Source organism: Haliotis rufescens, unplaced genomic scaffold (genome assembly GCF_023055435.1).
Source record: "Haliotis rufescens isolate VD_foot unplaced genomic scaffold, xgHalRufe1.0.p SCAF_126, whole genome shotgun sequence".
Taxonomy (NCBI): domain Eukaryota; kingdom Metazoa; phylum Mollusca; class Gastropoda; order Lepetellida; family Haliotidae; genus Haliotis; species Haliotis rufescens.
The window spans coordinates 547686-561179 of record NW_025963809.1 but is presented as its reverse complement, the minus strand read 5'-3'; the positions used below and the strand labels follow the sequence as shown (position 1 = coordinate 561179).

At 41.7% G+C, this 13494-nt stretch overlaps 1 protein-coding gene across 4 annotated transcripts in view; it reads left to right on the top strand.

Moving 5' to 3' along the window:
• The window catches only part of LOC124121998 (monocarboxylate transporter 13-like), a 49130-nt gene that overhangs the window by 14432 nt on the left and 21204 nt on the right, over positions 1 to 13494 (top strand). The window contains exon 1 of one of the 4 annotated variants that reach the window (XM_048394001.1): positions 1319 to 1467. The exons of the other annotated variants lie outside the window; for them this stretch is intronic. The gene's annotated coding sequence lies outside the window, so the exon portion shown is untranslated. Of the gene's footprint in view, positions 1 to 1318; positions 1468 to 13494 lie in introns of those variants that run through there. 4 annotated transcript variants of the gene reach the window in all.

The window sequence follows — 13494 nt, the reverse complement described above, 5'->3', positions numbered from 1 at the left end:
GTTGTGGTGCTTATGGGTATTGGGTGGCTCACGTGGTGGCCGCTGTATGTAGCTCGCGTGACTGCATGGTGTCGGACAGTACACGCACAGATGTCGATAGTGTTTTATTGCATTTGGCTTCACAAATTGAATCTACTGCTTGTGTCCACACTCGATCAAGCTGAATATCAAGCTGTGCTGTTTGCAGCAGGTATACTCTAACATCTTAAACGGGTATGTTGGTAACGGACCGCCTCCGTGGTCTAGTGGTAGAGCGTCAGCCCGGAGAGCGGAAGGTCCGGGGTTCGATCCCTCGCCGCGTCTTACCAAAAGACGTTAAAAGAAGGTACCCTGTCTGACGCTCGGCATAAAGGGGCTAAAACAAGGACTGGTTGGCTCGGAGTCTGTATACTGTGTCTGAGTGGGGTATCCATGTTAAAATGTGCGCGGGAATCTCAGTGGGCTAGCACTATAAAATCAGCACTAGTCCGGACTAGTACAAGCAGCCACACACACACACGTGCATGCACGTCGCTATATAAGTGCCATAATCTTGAACGCGACATTAACCCCATTTAACCTCACCTCTCACCTGTTGGTAACTCTAGCTGGTGGTGGTTGCGGTGAGTGAGGACGGTGTTTTATCATTCCAAATGGATGACGACGGGGTGCTGTGTGTATGTGCGCATGCGTGCGTGTGAGTAGAGGCAGACGTCAGTTGTAGCGGTTGAAGTTATCGTTGCAGTAGAAGTTCCCGCCAGACAGTGTAGAAATTGTACAGTTTGTATTTCCATTAGAACTAGCCGTCAGTTGACAAAGCCAGCGTAGGAATGGTACAAGTTCCATTTCTAGCAGAGGTAGCCGTCAGTTGACGTAGACAGTAAAGCGGTGTTAAATGTGTGCAATATTCATTCGCTTGCCTGTGCGTGCTGTGGGGGCTCTCTATGCATACGTTTGTAGTGATGGGAACGAGATGCCATTGTATGTCCCTATGCAAACAGGACGTTTCACCATATCAAAGTCTGTTTGAAATACGCTTTCCCTTCCATGTTTCACTTGCTATAATGATCATGTAACAGTCACAACAGTTTCATAACCCGTGCACCTCGCTTACTCAACCGTGACTGTTATGACGACAGACTTGTTCACGATATAACGTTATTGGCGTATTTCCAACTGAGCTAAAAAGGTATGTTTTTTTATTTATTTACGAATAATTTGTTCCCATTGTGTAGTGGCGTAGCTCCCGGTGATGAATGTATAGCATTTGTACAGGCAAGTACAACGAGGCTTGGAGTGAATCGTGTTGTTTGTCCTGCTTGAAGAGCGTAACGGCCCTGGCTATAATTTTACCTCTTACCTGGGCCAGTGTGACGCCTCGGATGGTGTTACCCGAGTTTGGATTGCAGTTGATGGATGTATCTTTGTTACAACGTAATATAGAGCTACTTTACGTTGTGCCTTGTGCGGAGTTTATCAGCTAACACGGTAAATTTTTTTCAATACGGCATGGTGTGTGTGTGTGTGTGTGTGTGTGTGTGTGTGTGTGTGTGTGTGTGTGTGTGTGTGTGTGTGTGTGTGTGTGTGTGTGTGTGTGTATATGTGAGTGTGGTGTGTGTGAATGATATCTGTGTGCCTATGGTGTGTGTGTGAATGGTGTCTGTGTGTATGTGTCTGTGTTGTGTGTGTATGTGTCTGGTGTGTGTGTATGTGTCTGTGGTGTGTGTGTATGTGTCTGTGGTGTGTGTGTATGTGTCTGGTGTGTATGTGTCTGTGGTGTGTATGTGTCAGTGGTGTGTGTGTGTGGTGTCTGTTGTGTGTGTGTATGTGTCTGTGGTGTGTGTGCCTGTCTGTGGTATGTGTGTATATGTCTGTGTTGTGTGTGTATGTGTCTGTGGTGTGTGTGTATGTGTCTGGTGTGTGTGTATATGTCTGTGATGTGTGTGTATGTGTCTGTGGTGTGTGTGTCTGTGGTCTGTGTATGTGTCTGTGGTGTGTGTATGTGTCTGTGGTGTGTGTGTATGTGTCTGTGCTGTGTGTGTATGTGTCTGTGGTGTGTGTGTATGTGTCTGGTGTATGTGTCTGGTGTGTGTGTGTATGTGTCTGGTGTGTGTGTATGTGTCTGTGGTGTGTGTGTATGTGTCTGTGGTGTGTGTGTATTTGTCTGGTGTGTGTGTATTTGTCTGTGGTGTGTGTGTATGTGTCTGTGGTGTGTGTGTGCCTGTCTGTGGTGTGTGTGTATGTGTCTGTGGTATCTGTGGTGTGTGTGGTGTCTGTTGTGTATGTGTCTGTGATGTGTGTGTATGTGACTGGTGTGTGTGTATGTGCCTGTGGCGTGTGTGTATATGTCTGTGGTGTGTGTGTATGTGTCTGTGGTGTGGGTATGTGTCTCTGATATCTGTGCGTATGTGTGTGTTGTGTGTGTGTGTGGTGTATTGTGTGTGTGCCTCTCTGTGGTATGTGTGTGATATGTGTGTCTGTGGTGTGTGTGTGGTGTCTGGTGTGTGTGTGTGTGTGCGTGTGCGTGTGTGTATGAAGCATCACGTGAACAATTTTGAAAGCCATCTTAAACCCTACTCACTATGAAGTCCATCAGATATAAACATGTGAGGGATGCTTCACTACTGCGTCTTGAGCTGAATGGCATGACCTGTTCATGCATACATCAAGCCTTTATCCATGAGAGAACATACTAGTAGTGGGGTCTTTCATTATCTTTGTTTAGTTTGGGAGATGGATCTTGCAAAATGTATTTGTTTATTTCTCGGATGACGCACATTCACCAAATAATGGTTCACAATGTAATATGACACGAACGTGACTGTCACATTGGACGCGGATTCTATGCCCGTTAAATGGCGACAGGTGGATGCCTCGAAGAGGTCGATAATTCGGACACACGCACCTCACTCTCTGGATCTGCGGGAAAATCGATGTATTCTAATCAAACATAATGTGATTATGCGGTTAACGAGCACATACACCTATCAACGACTCCTTCAATCATTCGGTAAATATATACTACTAAAAAAAAGTTAAGGATCACCTGATTCTTCCATATTACAATAGTTAATGTCTCATGCCATGACAGATTAACATTACCAATATGAAAGAATCGGGTGATCCTTAACTTCTTTTGAGTAGTATATGTATATTTAACACGATGTCTAGGGACAGAAAGCACCTGGTGCTATATATATATATATATATATATATATATATATATATATATATATATATATATATATATAAAACGATGTTTAGGGACAGAAAGCACCTCGTGATATATATATATATATATATATATATTTAACACGATGTTTAGGGACAAAAAGCACCTCGTGCTATATATATATATATATATATATATATGTATTTAACACGATGTTTAGGGACAGAAAGCACCTCGTGCTATATATATATATATATATATATATATATATATATATGTATTTAACACGATGTTTAGGGACAGAAAGCACCCTATATATACGTAATATGGGAAACCCCATTCTGTCTCCGTGACGCGTTCCCCTGTCGGACGGAGGTATGTGGCTACACAACCCTTCCAACACGAAACAGCTGCTTGCTGAGCAAACAAAAATGTTTGTACGTATTGACTATCACCAATAAATCTATCAGTACATTATATTCTGTAATCATAAATTATAATTAATAACATTTTTTCCAATATTTTTGTGATTTTTTTCCATTAATGTTGCGCGGACTAACAAAAACGTGTCCGTCTCAAACTAAATTCCCAGTGCCTGCCACGAATATTTCATGGCGATATCTACGCCACGGAACCAGTTATTGTGTTTTTGATTCTGAGTTAAATTATGCTGGGTATCGCTATACAGTGAAATGATTTTAAAATGTCTAGATCTAGACATGATTAGGAATGTGTTTAAATCCTGTTAACTATCTATCATCAACATCTAACAGGACAATAAGTTGATATAACGATATACGTTGTAATAATTATATGAGGTAACGATTACATTTAAATCAAGTTCTGTGCCATGACTGTACATGTACATAGTTACTAAAAGCCTGGGAAAGTCTAGATCAAACTGAACCAAGTCTAGTTTCACTGAATATGAAACATCAGAGGGGGAAAGGTTCTTTTGAAAAAAATATATCACAATTGAAGGGTTGCAAAGCAAACCAGCCTAAGTCACTTTTTGCAACTTTACAGGAGAGGCAAAAAACGCTACTTTTTAAATTGTACAAGGAAATGAAAAAGTATTTCTGCTAACTTTTAGCAAAAAGGTAAACAATTATAACCATGGTAGAGAATAGTAGAGTTACTTGTTCACATCGTGGAAAATGGAAAATATTGTATTTTGATGCAAAAAGATAAAGGCAAGATAGCCTAAGTCAAGGATTTTTTCAAATGCAAAAGAACCTTAGTCATTAAAATCCTGTAGGAAAACAACCTAAGTCAAAATTATTTCTTTTTAAAATAATATTTTAACTTGTTTCACTTGAGATTCGTCATAATTATATGAGAAAAATAATATTTGATAAACCACAATAGTTTTCCATATAAAATTTCTACATGATATTCTAGTATTCAATGAAGCATCAACAAACATCAATACGCTATCAATCATAAGCAGAAGATAAAAATACAGATTTTGAAATAGTAAAGCATCTTTATTCAAGAGGAGATCATTCAATACAAAGTCATGTTCTTTGGTAGTTCCTCTGCTAAATCCACACTGTAAGAGGGTGCGTCATGAACACTTGCATTGTACAGGTTATATCCCCAGTATCATTTCCCTGATGGTGCTTTTTTATTATGTAACTCTTACAACGTTCTCAACGCAAAATAGCATGAACAGTAACTATAAACTTTAAACTACCACTTCCCAAGCAAAATGTTCAACATTAAACGATTATTAAAATCCAATTCTCCACAAGTGTATCATTGCTTATTTCTGCAAGGATAAATCTAAACCTTATAACTTCATTCAATTTAAATGCAAACACAAACTTAAAATTAATACTTTTGCTACTGCTTTAAGCAATCCCTGATTAAAATAAATACAAAGAACTCAGTTCTTTTGCTCTGCCTCTAAAACACTTCAACACTCTTTTAATTAAATCATTAAATCTGTCCAAACTAAGCCTTAATAGGACAAGAAAATATCCAACAGTATAACATGAAATGCAAAAACCTTAAAATACCATCAGCAATACATTGTGCTCCCGCTGTGAACATTCTTGAATTATGCAAAATACACAGCACATTCACATCTTTTATTGTGCTTTTCAAAACGTCTAGTCGCTGTCATCACAATAGTCTTGTTCCTCATCCTGATTCTCTTCATTGTCGTCTTCGTGAGGGAGAGATTCAAAGAAGGCACGTTTTGCTGTATCACAAATATAAGGCAGTTGTTTGCAGATGTCTGCCCACTTGGGTTTTTTCAGTTTGACGAGGTCTGAATACTTCCGTGACAGATTTTGTGAAAAGGCACTTCGCCTTAACACATGTACCTTCTTCCAGGCTTCACTATGGTCATGGGTGTACCTACACCACACTTCAGATTCATGTGAGATTTGTTTTATTTCACCTGTCAGAAAGTCTTTCACATCGCTCATTCCATAGCTGAACCACCTTATCTTTGAAAAGGCAACCTTTGCACCATTCTGATCTTTGAAAGTTGATTTAATACTAGCTTGGTTTAATTTGCGATAGTCCATAAAATCCTGGCTTTTCATTTCTGTTACTGAAAATGGGCTAGGAACAACTCTGACAGATTGTATAACATCACTGAGGTCACCTGGAGTGATGATACTCTCAACTTTGGCTCTTTGTTTAATGAGACCAAAATCTCTATCATTTGCAAGACGAGTGTGCCCCCTAAGCAGTATCTTGTGGTCTATTCGTTCATAAACACCACCGTGAATGAGACTCTGAAAAAAGCAAACAACGTCATGGTTTCTGTTTTGTCCGCCACAGCCATCTGAATAGAATACACACTGTTTGGCTCCAGTTTTCCTTTCCTGAAGAACCTTTCTTAAACAGGAAGCAACCTCAGAACCCCCTTTTTTGGCAACAGTTTCTGGATAGATGCACATAATACCATCATCATTGACATGATCATGTACCCCGAAGTTATACACGTTCAACTGTCTGCTATAATACATTTCTGTGTGAGTTAGGTTTGGAAGCATAAAATTCTGTTTATAGTCAAATGAATACATGTCCACAGTGGCCCTTGAACACAAAGTTTCCTCATCGAAGGTGCGATGTGTATCGTTCCAGGAAACTTTTGCTTGAAGTTTGTCTTCTTTCATTTCAGCATATGACTGATCTGCTAAAGTAACATGCACAGTTTTCTCTTCTACCAGTGTTGCCTTCTCCTGATCATTTTCCGTAACCTTTATTTTGGCTTCCAGCAAGTCGCATGTTCCACATGTGTCAGTTCTTGGGTATCCAAAGGACAGAGAGTACTCATTAAATATTTTCCGGTATTGTTGTTCTGGAATTTGTCCTTTGTACTTTTCACCTTGCAGAATACTTTCCCATGCCTCGGGTTCATGTTCTTTTACACATATTCTCCACATTCTTCTAATGTTGAGATTAGCAGGCAAGTACTGTTTGTGTGGATTGTCATTTGGTGAATAATGAGACTTCAGAGGTTGAAAGCTGGCAATATGGTTCCTGATTTTCAAGATAACATCATCAGGTGTTTTGTTTTTAGGTGTGTGACTTCCACGTTTGTCTGGATTAGGTGACATTGGATTATCAGTGTCCATAAGATGTCGTACCCGTGCCCTGTCAATAGCATGAACCTGCAGAAAACATCCATAGCAAACTTCAAATCTCTCTCCACCTGCCAGTTTCACATGGTATTTAAATGGACATGATCGCTTCCTTGTACCTTCTGCATTACTTCTGCTTCTGAACTGTTTTTTTTCTGTTCCACGATCAATCAATCCAAAAAGATACCGATCCTGATCCTTTTTGGAGGCCATCCTGTAAAATTCCTCAAAAATGGTGTCAGCAGTATCCTCCATTTTCTCAAAACACATTTTTCGACAACTTTTCGGAATCAACCCTTTTGCTGGAACCATCTGATTTTTATAATTTAGATATTCATGACCTAAGGATCTTTTCCTCTTTCGAATGTTTCTTTTCCAAGTGTCTGGATTTGCAGTACGTCGTCTCTTCATGCATATGTCATGACTGCCTTCTGTTCTATCATTCGCTACCTGCACAAGCTCACTTTGATGTGGAACAGAATGTGCAACAGAGGAAGCATCAACTGCTGTTAAAACACCAACACCTTCAAGGTCCTGAACATCAACTTGCACAGCAACTATATTACTGTCAAGCAATGGAACTGAGTCATCTGAGACAGAATGAATCACATCTGTCAAGATATTGGTATGATAATTCATGGGACTCTGCAGAGGTTCACCAGAGGAGGAGTCTTGGGAATCAGGAACATAATCTGAGTCGTTCGTGTCAGAATGTGCAGAGGAAGTATCATCAGATGTCATGTCCTTATCTGAACATTCTTCCCTCTCAAGAACACAGTTAACAGTATTTGTTATTGCAGTCTCACTCCCATCATCAAGAAGTTCTGCCACTGAACCACTCTGATCGTCAGTTCCACTATCCTCGTCGAATAGCATCTGGACAACTTCAGCGGTTGTAAGTTTCTCCATGACTTACATCCCAAAACAATACGTCAGTCAGGCAGATTCACTTTTGTCACAAACCTGTAATCTCTTTGGATAGGATATTGAGTAAACCCATCGGGGATGAGTTAGAAGAGAATCTGGGATGAACTGCATTATACAATGTCCAAAACACACTTCACCCACATATTCATTCACTAATTGAGACCATTCAAATGTTTGTTCATTTGGAAAAATCCCCAAAAAGGCCAGGTATTTGTTCCCATTCAACATCTGACGTGCTTTCAGTGGCGATATAGGTGCAGAGTTGCAAATTTCCACAGATCGAAGGTCTGGCATGGCATTGACAAATTCAACTTGATCCTCTTCTCTGATTTCTATAAGCCCATGAGTTTTTAGGTGTGTTAAACGTGAACACATTTCAATACCATGACAAACATCACATGCGTCATAGTCTGTCCATCCGGAGACTGTTGGTTCTTGCAGACTTTTCATTAGGCCAACACACTGCATAGAGGATACATGTACTGTTGTTAGCAGTAGTTTTGTCACGTTTGTGCATAGAGGTAAGTAGTTTGAAAAATCTATGTGTTCCTCACTTTTAGACCGGCAGTCACAAAGCTGAAGATCAAGGTAGTAATGTTTGGACCATAACAATCTACTCTGAGATATGTTCAACCATTGTCTGTTGACAGCAGCTACATCTCTTACGATGTAGCAAGGTGGAAGATACTGAAATATCTCAACTAAAACTTCAAGAGGAAGTCTGTTCATCGGATATCAGAAATCTGCAAGACAAAATGAATTTTGACAACATTTTTAACCATAATCCACAAAAATGTGTATAATATTACATATTAAACGAAATATGTAAAGTCTACAACTGATATAAATAATTAAAATGCTTGTTTTAGGGTGACAATTTATTCATTACACTCTTCCAACAGTTCAAGCCAAAACAGCCTTAGTCAAAAAATTCCAAAATTGACTTTTCTTAATACCAAATGATGAATCAATATCTGTCTTCATGCTTTTTATAATTATAGATGAAAAATGAAAAGAGTCTCATGAACAGCCTATTGATACTCACCTTATATAGTCAAGAATTCGGCAATATGGAGACGACCCTTTTTAGGACACCATGTGCTTCGATGTCTTTTTTTGTCTTCTTTGTAGAAGAGTTATGGTGCAAAACAACCTAAGTTAGAGTACTTACAGGCGAAAACGACCTAAGTATGACTAAGGTCATTTTTGCACAATTTTTCATATTTTGAGACGCTGTTTCGGGTTAAAAATCATTTAAATCCGGGAAAAGTTATATTTTAGGTAATAGAGCTTAAAGAGTACTTTCTATTTTTGTAATTATACAAAAACAGCCTAAGTAGGACTTAGGCTGTTTTGCTTTCCAACCCTTCAATTATTTCAAAGAATTGTTTTCCTTGACTTCATTGAATCAGTCATGTTGTTTGATGGCTTTCTCCGTCACACACCTCTTTGCTGTGAAAGAAATGATTGTTATGTTTCTTCTTGCAACAAGGGCGGTCGGGTAGCCTAGTGGTTAAGGCGTTCGCTCGTCACGCCGAAGACCCGGGCTAGATTCCCGACATGGGTACAATGTGTGAAGCATATTTCTGGTGTCCCCCGCCGTGATGTTGCTGGAATATTGCTAAAAGCAGCGTACTCAGTCTTCTTGCAAGAAACAACGCAATATTATGAAGGTTTTTTAGTTTTTTTCTGGATGATTTAAAACAGCGTGTTACATAGAGAACACTTGTATACAGGGCCACTGGACAGTAGTAGTAGTAGTAGTAGTAGTAGTAGTAGTAGTAGTAGTAGTAGTAGTTAGCCATGACAACCGTTAGAATAGGTCTTCAGCAACCCATGTTTGCGACTATGCTTGACGTAAGAGGCGACTAACGGGATCGGATGGTCACATTCGCTGACTTTGTTGATACATGTCATCGAAACCCAGATGCGTAGATCGATGCTCATGATGTCAATCACTTGACTCGATTATTTACAGACCGCGTCATATAGCTGGTAGATTGCTGAGTCCGGCGTTAAACAACAAACAAACAAACAAACACTTGACTCGATTATTTACAGACCGCGTCATATAGCTGGTAGATTGCTGAGTCCGGCGTTAAACAACAAACAAACAAACAAACAAAAACAAACAAAAAACAAAAAAACACACTAAAGGTATGTATATTCAGTAGTGCACTCGCTGCCTGTACTCCAACACAAGAGTACGCGTCAGTGCTGGGTCACGTGCTACATCCGGGTAACGGAAGGCGTGAGTAGCCCAAATTCTCTTTGAAGTCTGATTCTGACTCACGAGTGGTCTGATGGAGCTTGACCCCCTTGTACAGTATTCAGATACGTCAATGCTAGTATGGATTCTGTACTGAAGGCCCAGTTGATATCTAGACTGTGTAGTTAGTGCTATGGACTCTGTACCACTGGACTATATACTTCCAGATGAGTGAGTGAGTGTGTGAGTTGGGTTTAACGCCGATTTTAACAGTTTTCCAGTTATATCACGGCGTGTCAGCTTAATGTGGGAGGAAAGCCCGAAGTGATGCAGGTCTCAGACGTTTACGACTTCGGTGAAACCCACGAGCACTGGTATGGTGCTGACAAACCTAGAAACATAATCGGGGCGAACCGGGATTAGAACCCACAATCATAGGTTCCTGGTGTGCCCAAGGGACGCAACTCTGAACAGAGAATCGCGGCGCCTTAGACGACTGGGCCACCCGTGCCCCCAGTTCTAGATGACGTCTAGACTGTGTAGTAGGTCACACCGAGAATTTTCTCTTTTGAATTAATGTCAGAATTGTCACAATCACAGAGTTTAGCAGTCACAAAAAGTGGTAAGGTGGAATGCGGTTGAGCATCGCGTACGTTCAAGATCATCCCACTGACAGAGCGACGTCCGCGTGTGTGGCTGCTGTGGATTTATAGTGCTTGCCCACTGAGATATCATGACCCCGTTTAACATGGATACCCCACTCAGACACAGTATAAACTCCGAGCCCACCAGTCCTTTATCCCCTTAACCCCAGGCAGGGTAACAACAAGTACCATATTTAATGTCATTTGGTTTAACGCGTCCGGGGAACGAACCCCGCTCCGTGCCCCTTAATATGCTTAAACCCCAGTGTCCTTTTAATATGGTGAAAGCCAGTCCCCTTTAATATGGCAAAATCCCAGTGCCCCTTAATATGGTGAAATTATATGTATATTAAGGGGCATGACTGACATCATGAGCATCGATCCACGCAATTGGGATACAATGACAAGCATCAAGTCAGCGAGCCTCAGCACCCGATCCCGTTAGTCGCCTCTGACGACAAGCACAGTCGGCTTTTACGGCAAGCATGGGTTGCTGAAGACCTATTCTACCCCGGATCTTCCCGGGTCCCCACCACGCTGTACTCTCCTACGGAGGTAAATTACCACAGTGCAAATAGTGAACATAGTGGTGTGCCACATAAACACAAGGCCAGGGTATTACGTTACCGTACAAACACCTTGCGCGCCCTCTGGTGTGGGATTACACGGCCGCAAGAGCAAACACATACTTTGAGGTTGAGGGGGACGTATAATGGACACATAATGTACACAGGTGGGCAGTAGGCCAGCTCTTTGTACACCCTGGCGCTCTTGAACCTCGACTTGACGCTGACACATTTACGCTACTGGCCACGCGTTCAATGGCCGTCGTCGTTCTGGGTTTTAAGTTAGCGCAATGGTTCCCCTTGATGGTTCTGTTTTGTTTGTTTGTTGTGTTACGCCGCATGAATTTGTCAAGAGCAGTGAGTGAGTGAGTATGGTTTTACGCCGCTTTTAGCAATATTCCAGCAATATCATGGCGGGGGACACAAGAAATTGGCTTCACACATTGTACCCATGTCGGAAATCGAACCCGGGTCTTCGGCGTGACGAGCGAACGCTTTAACCACTAGGCCGCCCCGGCAAGAGCAGAGAAGAACTCCGTGTTGGAACGACTTGACTAATACTTGCCAAGGAGAGCCAATTTAAGTTTGTTTGTTTGTTTGTTGTTTAACGCTGCAATATTCCAGCTATGTAAAGGCGGTTTGTAAATAATCGAGTCTAGACCACACAATTCATTGATTGACATCATGAGCATCGGTCCACACAATTGGGATACGATGACATGCATCAACCAAGTCATCGAGCCTGACCACCTGATCCTGTTCGTCGCCTCTAAATTACGCGCATAACATAGTCGCCTGTTACGGCAAGCATGGTTTGCTGAAGACCTATTGTAACCCGGATCTTCACGGGTCTCCACTTGATGATGGGGATATAACGTGGCTGTGCTTAACATATTCCCTCACCCTTTACTCTGTTATTAAGGGGGCACGGGTGGCCCAGTCGTCTAAGGCGCCGCGATTCGCTGACAGAGTCGCGTCCCTTGGGCACGCCAGAAACCTATGATTGTGGGTTCGAATCACGGTTCGCCCCGATTATGTGTCTAGGTTTGTCAGCACCATACCCGTGCTCGTTGGTGTCACCGAAGTGGTAAACGTCTAAGACCAGCATCACTTCGGGCTTTCCTCCCACATTAAGTTGACACGCCGTGACATAACTGGAATACTGTTAAAAGCGACGTTAAACCCCACTCACTCACTCACTCACTCACTCACTAACTCACTCAACCACCAACCCACTCACTCACTCACTCACTCACCCACTCACCCACCCACCCACTCACTCACTCAAATATTATCAGTATATAAGAATTCCCCGTTTCTGAAAGTCAGCCGATGTCACGGGGGTTGTCCTTGTAGGTCTATATTTTGTTTTCGAAAACCTTTACGGCTCTATTTCGGGGGTAAGGTAGAGACCGGTATATAGATTTATGTGTACATGTCAGGATTATTTATTGTTTGTATCAAGTCGGAGATGTAGAGTACCCTGTATGTCCTACATACAGTGTTTGATCCCTCTATAGGAGTACAACCTGAAGCCCCGCTTGCGGAACACTAACAGTCGTAAGCTCTTGAGAATATCTGAACATGGTTACCCTCATCTTGTTTTGACATCTTCCCTCTCAGTGCTTGACAAAAGGACATCATGTGTACTCTCACTTGTGGTGTTTTGGGACCTATTTTACTGGTGTAAAGATCGGAGGGCGACCTGTCCTGCCCGATACGTTCCGGCGTACAATGTCGACTGCAGAGACTGACGCGATCTGGTGCAGGGCGTATTCACACGCCAACTGGGAGGTCATGGTGTGGGACGTTGTTGTTGACTCAGTCATATTATTTCTGTAACGTACTGACAATGATAATCTGGCGGCGTGTCTATAGGAGTTGATGAGGTTTCGCCGTGGATGTAGGGAACACGGGCGGCCCAGTCGTCTAAGGCACGCCAGCAACCTGTGATTATGGGTTCGAATCACGGATCTCCCCGATTATATTTCTAGGTTTGTCAGCACCATACCCGTGCTCGTAGGTTTCACCGAAGTGGTAAACATCTGAGACCTGCATCATTTCGGGCTTTCCTCCCACATTAAGCTGACACACTGTGATATATTGTTCAAAGGCGTTAAACCCCACATACTACGACTACTACTACTACTACTACTACTACTACTACTGTTGATGCTGCAAAACTACTACTGCTACTACAACTACTGTTATTACTACTACTACTACTACTACTACTACTACTACTATTATTACTACTACTACTGTCGATGCTGCAAAAACTACTACTGCTACTACAACTACTACTATTACTACCACTACAACTACTGTTGCTGCTACTACCACTACTGCTACTACTCATACTATTGCTTGTGCTGATGTTGCTACTACTACTACT